Source organism: Pteronotus mesoamericanus, unplaced genomic scaffold, assembly GCF_021234165.1.
Source record: "Pteronotus mesoamericanus isolate MK-2021 breed Mesoamerican mustached bat unplaced genomic scaffold, CSHL_Meso_final scaffold_128, whole genome shotgun sequence".
Lineage (NCBI taxonomy): Eukaryota > Metazoa > Chordata > Mammalia > Chiroptera > Mormoopidae > Pteronotus > Pteronotus mesoamericanus.
The window spans coordinates 1,858,989-1,869,844 of NW_026555305.1; positions in this window are offsets into that span (position 1 = coordinate 1,858,989).

A 10,856-nucleotide genomic window follows, 5' to 3' on the forward strand; every position below is an offset into this window, starting at 1 on the left:
TAAAAAGGACTTGACAGGAAATCTATCTTGTTATTAGAGTACAAGCTGGGATGGTTTCCTGCCTGTATCCCTGGTTTCCAGAAAAGCCCCAGTCATAGAGCGAGATTCAAAAGCATATTCGTCCATGAATGCTTTTGGCTAATCTGTGAATACTCAGGAGAACTAGCAGATAATTTCCCACCACTTACTAAAAACCAGTTGCAGTTTTTATATTTATTTTTTTTGTTTTTTATGTTTTGTTTTAAAATTTTTATTGAAGAAATGTACTTTGGTGGCAAAAGAATAAACATGTGAAAATATCTGGGCTGACATATTTTCACATGCTCCCCTAGGGAGAGAATATTTTCCTAATTAAAATTATATCAGCAGAGAATAGTCGATTGAAGGTCCTGAGGGTTTCAAATTGATTAACCATAAAAATTAACTTTGAAGAAGATCAGATACTTCACGAAAATTTAATAACAAGTTGAAAAAAGATTTTTTTTTTATTGTTCAAATACATTTGTCCCCATTTTCCCCTGCCCCACCCGCCCCCACCTCCCACCCTCATTTTTCCTTTTTCTTTGTGGAAAAAAATGCCGGTGACAGCATGAGACAGATAAGTTACACAGTTTTTAGATCAATTCTGCTGGGCTTGTTGGGGTAACATCAAGGTACATAAACACGGTCAAGAGTTTGCTATAAAACCATAGGCTCTCACTCACATGTGGAGTCTAATGAACAAAATTCACTGAGGAACAAAATAGAAACCGAGGCCTGGATACGTGGGACCGACGGACAGACGTCGAGGGGAGGGGGACTGGATGAACGAAGGGGAAGGGACCGGCCGAAGAGCAGACGTGCACACGCAGGCACCAGTGCGGGGGCCGCCGGAGGGAGGGGGTCCGGGGCTGGGTGGGGGAGGGCAGAGGCGGCGGCAGCGGGGACGTCTGTCACAGTGCAAACAACAACAAATAAAGTTAAAAAAGGAAACACATAACACGTGTCGGCAAGGGTGTGGAGCAATGCGACTCTTCATTAAAAAAAAAAAAAGAAGAAGAAAAAGAAAATCTGAAATAACAGCTGTTCTAATAATTGCAGGGTGGGAATGAGGCTTCCTCGGCGCCGACAGCGCGACTCGCACGTCCCCAGGGCCCCATCTGGATTGGGACGTAACTGTCCAATCTGTGAGCGAGGCTCAGGTGTCCTTATGTTTTGGTAACACCAGAATGCCTGAAGACTGGGGCGCGGGACACATAAGGGCAACAATCCAGCCTTTGACATTTGTAGTTAATTCTGTCAAAGACCCAAGATTTCTATAAACGTACCAACCCTGTGGGGGAAAAAAATCTTTTTCTGTTACGGTCTGTTATTGACGTGATGAAAATGTTTAGAACAGTAGAGAATAACCCTTCGCCAGTTTCCACCCAGCCCCCAGCCACCTGCATGTCCCACCACTATGCTGTACGCTTGAAACCGACAGAACATTGAGTGTCAAATGTGATCGAAATATAAAAGTAAAAGAATATTAAAACGTGCCCTGGTCAGATAGCTCAGGTGGTTCGAGTGCCGTCCCAACGCGCCAAGGTTGCATGTTTGACCCCGGTCAGGACACATACAAGAAGCAACCCATGAATGCATGAACGAGAGGAACAACAAATTGAGGTTTCTCTCCCCCGACCCTTTCGCCTTCTCACTCTTTTTCCTTTTCTTTCCCTTTCTCTCCCTTCCCTCCCCGCTCTCTATCTCGAAAATCAATCAATTAAAAAAAGGGTACAGGGCTGGGTCGCGCCCTCAGGCTGCGATTTGCTGGGGGAATCAGAGGAAGAATCAGCTAGCGACACTGCTACTCAGCGTTGTGGTCTCTCCTCTCCAGCCTTGTTTAATTTATTCTGTAGCAAAGCGATTGCATGAAGAAAGAAGAGGTACAGAAGTGTCGAAGGACAACAGCCAAGGTCTGGAAGCGGCCCAAGTACCCAGGTAACCAAGTAGGTAAGTAGATAAAAAAAAAGCTGTGGTACATTTCTGCAACGGAATACCACCCATCCTTAAAAAAGAAGGAAACCTTACCTTGTGCAACAGCAAGGACGGGCCTGGAGAGCATTGTGCTAGTGAAAGAAGCCAGTCAGAGAAAGACGAGGACCGTATGTGGAATCTAATGAACAAAAGGAACTAACATGCAACAGAGAAACAGACGCAGAGAGAGCAGGTTGGGAGCTGCGGGGGAGAGGCCGGGGAGTGGAGGGGTTGAGCGAAAAAGAAAAAAAAGAAACAAGTCAGAGGCGGACAACGGTGCGGTGGTTGCTGGAGACAGAGGGGTGGGGGCGGAGGGAGAGGGTACGGGGCTCAAACGGTGCTGGAGGGAGACTTGACTCGGGGTCGCGAACACCCGTCGCAGTGATTACAGATGACATATTGTAGAATTGGGCCCCCGAAACCTGGATCATTTTGTTAACCAGTGTCTCCCCCATGAATTCAATAAAAAGGAGAGAAAAAGTGTTAAAGGGAAGCCTAATGTTAATGTTCATACGTGGGTCTGTAGACCTACGAAAGCCAAGGAAACCCCTTGAAAAACTCAGAGCTCACAAGTCATCATTAAATCGGGTTGCTAACAAATTTGACGTTTAAAATACCACCCTCGATGAGAAGATGAAAATTCCACCCCAATTCTGATGACCAGTCAGAAAACAAAAAGACATCAGATTAAAAGCAGAAACAACACAGATAAAACCCGTAGACAGACGATTTAGGCAAGTGAAGTGTTTGCTTTGAAAGCTTTAAAAATACCTCAGACAGATAAAAACCTGGGTGGGAAAGAGCGTGTGTATTTTCAAAATATCAATTCTCCTTAAAGCAATCAGTGTGATATCATCCAAGAAGTTCTGCTGACAATTTTATTGAAAGTCGAAGCTCATTTGAGTTCTTGTAAAAAGCCAAAAATAGATCATCCAATTCTGGATAAAAAGGCTTATTGACTCTGTTGGAACCTAAGCAAGACCATAACTCCCATGAGAGAAAGTCACTGTTTCCAAGCGTCTGAGACATGAGGTGCCACACTTAAAAATATTTGTGAATTCCTGCTTCACGTGCAAACTCCCAGATTTGCAGAGGGAACACAAGGTCTTAATCCACAGTAGAAACAGGAAAATTCCTCAACTCAGCCCCCTTCCCCTCTCCCCCAAACTTCAGAGCTCCCCTAGAAAGAGAACTGGTATAGGCCAAGCTGGGTGGCTGAGTTGGTTGGAGTGTTGCCCAGCCCACTGAGAGTTGTGGGTTTGGCCCCAGCTGGTGTGGCTCCTTGGATTGAGCACCAGACTGCAAAGCAAAGGGTCACTGGTTCAATTCCCAGTCAGGACACATATCTGGGTTGTGGGCCAGGTCCCCAGTAGGGGGGCGTGTGAGAGGCAACCACATATTGATGTTTCTCTTCCTCTCTTTCTCCTTCCCCTCTCTCTAAATGTAGATAAAAATCTTAAAAAAAAAAAAAAAGGTTGTGGGTTCGATCCCTGATAGGGTTTTGTGCTGGAGGCAACCGACTGATATTTCTCTCTAGAGATCAGTGAAGATAACCTCAGGTGAGGATTAACAAAAAAGGGGAACTGGTACAAATAAATCAGAAACACAGAACAATGACTATGTCATAGAAGGAATTCTCCTAGTCAGTGAAAATGATCAATAGTTCAGTTCAATTTATTAAAAGGAGCAAAGAAGTTGAAAAGCTTTAAAAAAAACAACAACTGGATGTGACTTCCATTTGTACTAGAAACTGAGGTGGTCATGAGTGATAACGATGACCAACGAGATTGACAAGTGCCAAGTCATAAAAGCTGACCAGAGAGGATAAAATTCTGCGGAGAGTATTTGCCTTGATAAAGCCGGCAGGTGCCAAGTCCGACACGTCAAGCCGGCTGCGTCCATAGCGTTGGATCCCCTACTGCTTTGTTGCGCGCTGAGAGAAAGGCGCACCTGTACTGTGGGTGGAGGTGTCACTAGGCTGTCTCTTTGGAAGGCAACGTGGCCAGATCTGTGCCCGTGAAATGCAAATATTATTAGACGCAGGCTCGTTTGCAACAGCAAGGTTGAAGGCCAATTTTTGATCAATAGCAGGTGTGTTCATTCATTCGCGCCTTAAAATGCCCTGTATCCTTAAAGATGCCCAACAGCCAGCACAGAACGGTCCACGGCTGTAAGATATTAAACAGCCCACCCCAGTCCACTCATTATTTTGGGGGGATGAGCAGGAAATGGATTGAGAGCGGGAGGGTGAACTGAAGGACACATTTTACTTTATACCTTTGCATAGTGTTTGCTCTTCCTAAAATACTAAAAAGGTGTGTCCCATGAAAACAGCATTTTAGCGGATGCTAGTAGAAATAAATGCACTTTACTAGAATGCGTTATCTAGTACCATTACCCAGCTAGGAAGAGTGGGGTGTGGGGAGGGAGGGAGAAAGAGGAAAGGAGAGGGAGTCACTGAGGGTGGACAGACGAAGTTTACACACGAGACTATTCAGAACAGAACCCTCGCAAGAAAATAAGCTTTTCTGCCTATTCCCGTAGAGTATCTAGGAAAAATATTAACCCAACTGGCAGTTAAAAGGGGAAAAAACCCAAACCCCTACATTTCTAAGAACAAGGTAAAAAGGTTGCATCCTAACCACAGAAATTTAAAATTTCCTAGGTTAAAATTAAAATGAAGATTTCCTCTAGCATAAAAGAAACTGTGTACATGGAGGCTGAAAGCAAAACACACACATGAAAAACTCTCTCGACTATTCGGTTGCGTGATTAAGGCGGGGAGTTTATTTTAAAGAGAATGCGTTTTGGATGGCCACACCCGAACACGCGCACCCACGCGCGGGCGCGCACACACACACACGCCGATTTGAAGGAAAAGTTTGAATTAAACACGCAGCACAAACATGAGGACTTAGAGGAGCGAGGAGAGGACCGAGGCTGTAAAAAGCGACAAACCCCGAGTGGTATTTAAAAAAAAAAAAAAAAAAAAAAAAATCAGCCCATTGCAGGGAGGGCTATTTTTTTTTAAAAATATTTTGTTTATTCTTAGGGGGAGGGGAAGGGAGGAGAAAAGAGAGGGAGAGGCACCTTCATGTGTGAAAGAAACAATCCATCAGTTGCCTCTCACACGCTCCTACCTGGGGGCCCGGCCGGGACGCCAGGCAGGTGCCCAGACCGGGAGTCAAAGCAGCGACCTCTCGGTTTGCAGGCCGATGCCCCACGCTCTGAGCCACCGCAGTCAGGGCGGGACCGCTACTCTTAGGACAAGATGAGTGAGAAAGCCTGTATGCTGCCCCTCGCTAAGAACATACAGAAGCAGGAGCAGCGAAGACACAGGAATCCATGCGCCCCTAGTCTCGTCCAAGCGCCCTCTCGGGCCGCGGGCAGTGTGTCCCGCATGCTTTCTGCAGACAGTCTCAGCGTCTGAAGGCGGCCGTCCTCACTCCATGGTGAATAGCTCACTGTGTTTTCGTAAAAGGCTTTTTAAGGCACATCTGGCAAAAGCTGCACCTCTTCCAATACATCCCAGAGGGGGAGGCCGGGAAATCAAACCCAGCAGGCAGACAGGTGAGTGGGGTCAGGTAAAAGGATTAACCGGGGCCTGTGGGGGGAGGGGGCGGTACCGGGCCAGAGGCCACGTAGGAGGGTTAAGGAGGGCGGTGAATTAGGTCAGGCAGGGAAAGCCATTTCCCGAGTCTAAGCGTGGCTTTGCCTCAGTCCTTCGTCTGCCCTCTGCCTCCCCTGTGACCTCTCAGGTACTTCCTGACCCCCAGAAGCCGCTACCTTTCCGGGGCCTGGCTTGGGAGCTGGGGTGGGCCCTGGCCGCCCCAGGCAAAGCCGTGGGACTCCTGCGTGACTCGGTTCCCTCCCTTGACAAACAGCCCCCTCCGGATGGGGGTGTCTGTGAGCCACCTCTGGGCTCCCACAAAACGAGGACTGGACACCCGCTGACCCTGACCACGACGTCTCAGCCCCGCAGGTCTGTCCTCTGTTTTAGACGCCGAGACTGGAAGGGGTGAGACGCCCCTAAATACCCCAAACAAGCGTGAATTGTACGGGAACTGGGATGTGTCCTCCTGACGAAGGCTGTCCTTGGCCCCAGGGCTCCAACTAGTCTCGGCGGAGAGGAGGGGACGCAGACGAGGGCTCAGCGCGCCGGTTTGAATCGGTAACAGAGAAAGACAGGCGCTGGGGACGATACTCACCCACTCCGCTCCTCACCTCCAGGGTCACGTCCCAATCAGCAGCCGCGCTTTTGGGGAATCCCGGGTGGTGACGTCGACGCCGGCCATTGGCTGTCTCTCTCCGGAGGGCCAGGCCCCGGCGACGAGGGGCAGCTGCTTGGCGCACCTGCGCGCCCCGCGCTGGGCATCCTGTGCCGCGGCCTCCGGGCGAGCACCGCCTTCAGCTGCCTGCCCCGAGGTTTCACCTGGCGTTTATTGGCCACTCTCTAAGGCTGCCCTTTGTTCCCTCCACTTCCTCCACGAAACTCTTGCTTGAGCTCCCCTTGACCTCGGAGCGGGCACTTCTGTTTGTTATCCAGTAAATAGTCTCCAACGCACCAACGTGTCCCCCTGGGGCGCAGAAACGCCAGCTGCCTTGTGCTTCCAGTCTCCTCCTTGCTGGCGGTCTCCCACAGTATTTTATTTTATCTTATTTTGTCTCATCTCATCTTACCTTATCTTATTGTTGTTCCCGGGTTTCACTGAAACAGAATTGGCAACGCTGTGTGGCCCGAAGCTAGAGACTCGATGCACTTACACCTGCTGTGAAATGCAGCACTAGCTCCTCCTACTGATCCTTCCTAAACGCCACAGCGCCGCTCAGGCTCGCCTGGGGGAACGTTTCCAATCCCCGGGGTGTGCGCCCCACCCCCTTCCCGTCGTCCGGAGGCCTGAGGCTGGGGGCGCTTTTAAAGGTCCCCTTGTTCTGCCGCTGTGCCAACAAGATCGGGCGCGCTGCCCTGCTCTCCGCCCTGGTCTTCCCAAGGCATGTTCTCCTATTGCTGTAGGAAAAGGGGGTGTCTCCTGGGCTGTTTGGGGGAGCCCGCCAGGAGGTGGGTGCCTGGCTCTGCAGGGCGCACGTCTGAGCACGCGGGCCCCGGAGGCCAAGAGGGCAGCTGCTCTTTCCCGGGGCGGGGGGCGGGGGACGGGGGGGTCGAGTCTCACTGGGACCCTCCCTCTGCTCCAGCTGCTGCAGAAGGAGCGGGAGCAAATCCGGGACAGAGCTTGACTTTGCGTGGGCTCTTGTTTCTGTCTACCCCTTAAGAATTGGGTCGGGGAGGTGTCACCTGAACCTATTATAAAATAATATGGAATGTCAACCGTAATTGGAAAGAAAAAAAGCCCTGGCTGGTGTATCTCAGTGGATTGAGTTCTGGCCTGCGACCCAGAGTCTCTGATTTGATTCCCCGTCAGAGGACACGCCTGGGTCGAGCGCCACGTCAGGTCCCCAGTAGGGGGCGCGCAAGAGGCAGCCACGCATGGAGGTTTCTCTTCCTCTTTCTCCCTCCCTTCCCTCTCACGAAAAATAAATGAATGAAATCTTAAAAAAGAGAGAGAGAAGGGAAGAAAAGAAAGAAAGAGAGAAAGAGAAAGAAAGAAGGAAAGAAAGAGAGAAAGAAACAAAGAAAGAGAGAAAGAAAGAAAGAAAAGAAAAGAAAGAAAAAGAAAAGAAACAAAGAAAAGGAAGAAACAAAGAAAGAAAAGAAAGAAAGAAAAAGAAAAGAAAGAAGAAAGAAAGAAAGAAAGAAAGAAAGAAAGAAAGAAAGAAAGAAAGAAAGAAAGAAAGAAAGAAAAGAAAGAAAGAAAGAAAGAGTAAGAGGCCCTGCCCAGGCGGTTGAGTGGGTTGGAGCGCCGTCCCGCGCAACAAAATTGGGTTGCGGGTTTGATCCCCGGTTGGGGTGCCCACGGGAGGCAACTGATGGCTGTTTCACTCTCCCTCTCTCAAACATTAATAAACGTATCCTCAGGTGAGGATTAAAGAAAAAGATTGGGGTGGGGTTGAGCCCCTCATCGACTCTGACTTTTGCAACAAAAGCCGCGTTGGCGAGTTGAGACCCCACCGTAGTTCCTGATCGTTCCTTTGTGTGGAAAAGACGACTCTGCGAAAGGAAAGGGACCCCTGCGATTGCCTTCGCCGCCGCTGAGCGGCAAAGGCCGGCCCAGCTCCTTTCCTCTCCTCCTGAGAAGGTTCAGGGTCTGCCCGGGTCGTGGAGACCCTCCCCCGCGCCCGCGTTCCTGCGGCTTTTCGAAGTCGTTGTCCGCGGAGACGAGAAGGCGAGAAGGCGAGGAGGGCAGGTCCCGGCTCTCCAGATCCGCCCTGGGTCGGGTCCGCCTGCCGCTCGGCCCAGGCGACCTGCTCTGATCCGTTTTAGGCTAGTAACGGATTGGCTTCATTTTTACTTTTAGTTTTGATTTCGTTTTTTTATCCTTCAATTAGAGTTGTCCCCATTGCCCCCCGTTACTCTCCCCTGCCCTGCCCACCCCAACCTCCCACCGTCAATATTTTTATTTATTTTTAATCTACTTATATCAATGCTTATGAATTAAAGAGGCGAATATCCGGAAGGAACATGCGGGGCCATGAACTATTTGCCTCTGGGGAGGGGCTGTTGCATTGACTAAGGGCAATTCATCTTTTATGTTATTTGTTTCTGTGTTCTTTTTATAAGCATTTATTAATTTATAATAAAATGCAACCTTTCCTTTCATCTCCCTCATATCAAACAAGTTTCCAGAGACCATGGGGACCCTCTGCGCAGCTGAATTGATGCTTTAGAGCAGACTGTCTCAAAACGAGGTTTTCTTTAATTATATTTTATTCAATGTAGTGGGGTGCCATTGCTTAATAAAATTATATAGGTTTCAGGGGCGCAATCCTATAACACACCATCTGTATATTGTGCGTGTGATCACCACCCCAAGTCAGGTCTCCTTCCGCCACTGTTTATCCCCCCTTTCCCTCTGATAATCACCACGCAGTTGTCTGTCTATGAGGTTTTTATTTTTTCTTTCTTTCTTTCCTTAATCCCTTTACCTTTTGGTGAAGGGGCGGGGCCAAAAAGGATTCAGCTCATTTTCAAAAAGACAAACCCCAGCCCTGGCTGGTGTGGCTCAGTCGGGTGGAGGTTGTCCTGTAAACCAGGAGGTGGCAGGCTCGCTACTGCGTCAGGGCACATGCTGGTGTTTTGGGCCTGGTCCCTGGTCCAGGCGTGTGTAGGAGGCAGCCCACTGATATTTTGATGTTTCTCTCCCTCCCGTGCCCTCTCTCTAACGTCGATATGCATGTCCTCAGGTAAGGGTTAAACATAAAAGGGCGAGTCCTGTTTCTCTTTCTTTTTTTTCTTTTTAAGGGTTCTTTAAATATTGTGGTTTCTCTTTTGCATCACTCGCGCGTGTCCGGGCCCAGGGCAGGCCTCCCAACATATGTCACGGCAACATGTTGATTATTTTGAATTAAAATTATTGAAGAGGCTGTTTGTACCTGCAGAGGAGTCTGCTGAGGGAAATGAGTCAGGCAGGACAAGACAGCTACCATACGGTTTCAGTGATGCGTGGAATCTAAAGAACAAAGTAAATGAACACACGGAACAGAAACAGACTCATAATCTGGAGAACAGGCTGTCGCCAGAGGGGAGGAGCGTGGAGGGCCCTGGGGGACAGAGGTGGAAGGGTTAAGAATTGCAAATTGGTTGTCGCAAAAGAGTCTCGGGGATGTGAAGTACAACACAAAAATATAGTCGATAATACCGCAATAATGTGCACGGTGCCCGGGGGGTCCTGGAAGTACTGGGCTGGTCACTTCGTACCTTATATAAACGTGCAGCCTTCATGCTATGCGCCTGAAACTCCTATAAAATAATAGTAAATGTAAACTGCGATTGAAAAGTTTAAAAGTAGATATTAAAACAAGAAGCTGCTGTGCAAGAAGAAAACCCCGACCTCTTTGTCCCCCTAAAAGCAGGAGATAAATCCCCATGTGACAGGCCCCTGAGCGCTGCTCCCGCCGCCTGACCCACAGCCTTATCACGGGAACGAAAGGAATCGAGTGGGAGGCTCCTAAAAAGAACCCTGCTAACAGCCGGGCCCACAGTTTGATTCCGTCCTCACAAATCAATACCCTCAGGTGCCTTCCGAACGAGCAGTCACTTTCTTTGGTAAAAGCTATTCATCTTCTCACGCATTTATTGTTTCTTTATCTAAAAAAGTCCAAAAAGGTACCTGGTTCTCTCTGGACCTCACACTATGATCTGAGCATCGTGTCTGATTCCTCCCATGAACACATATTAAATTGGCTTTCAGCTGTTAATTAAGTATGGTGTCAATTTTCTTCTTTTCTTAGTAGTCTGGACGTAAGAACTACACAGCGGGGGCTATCCCGTCCTTGACGCTGTCTTATCTTCCTGGGAAATGTCCTATTTGAATCCTCACCCAAGGATATGTTTATTGATTTGCGAGAGAGAGGCAGTGAGGGAGAGAGAGACATCGATCCGTTGTCTTCCATAGGTGCCCTGGCCGGGGATCGAACTCACAACCTAGGGATGGGCCCCGAAGGGGAATCAAACCTACCACCTTTTTTCTGTGTGGTGTGTGGGCCAATGCTCCCCCGGACCGAACCACCCAGCCAGGGCAGAAACATCCCCCTTCCTAACAGTCTCTGTACGCGTTTACTGGTGCATAAATGACGTTCAAAAAGTTTTCAAATGGCCTTCATGTACGTTTTTAAGTAAAGTTTCCCACTGCTTTAGTAGGCGAGGCAGACTTTTCTCAGAGACGACTTTAATAGGACACATGCAAAGACATCAGAACCAGGAAGGGAGAATTCTCCTCACAGGGTGTCTCCAGTCCAGGGACTCC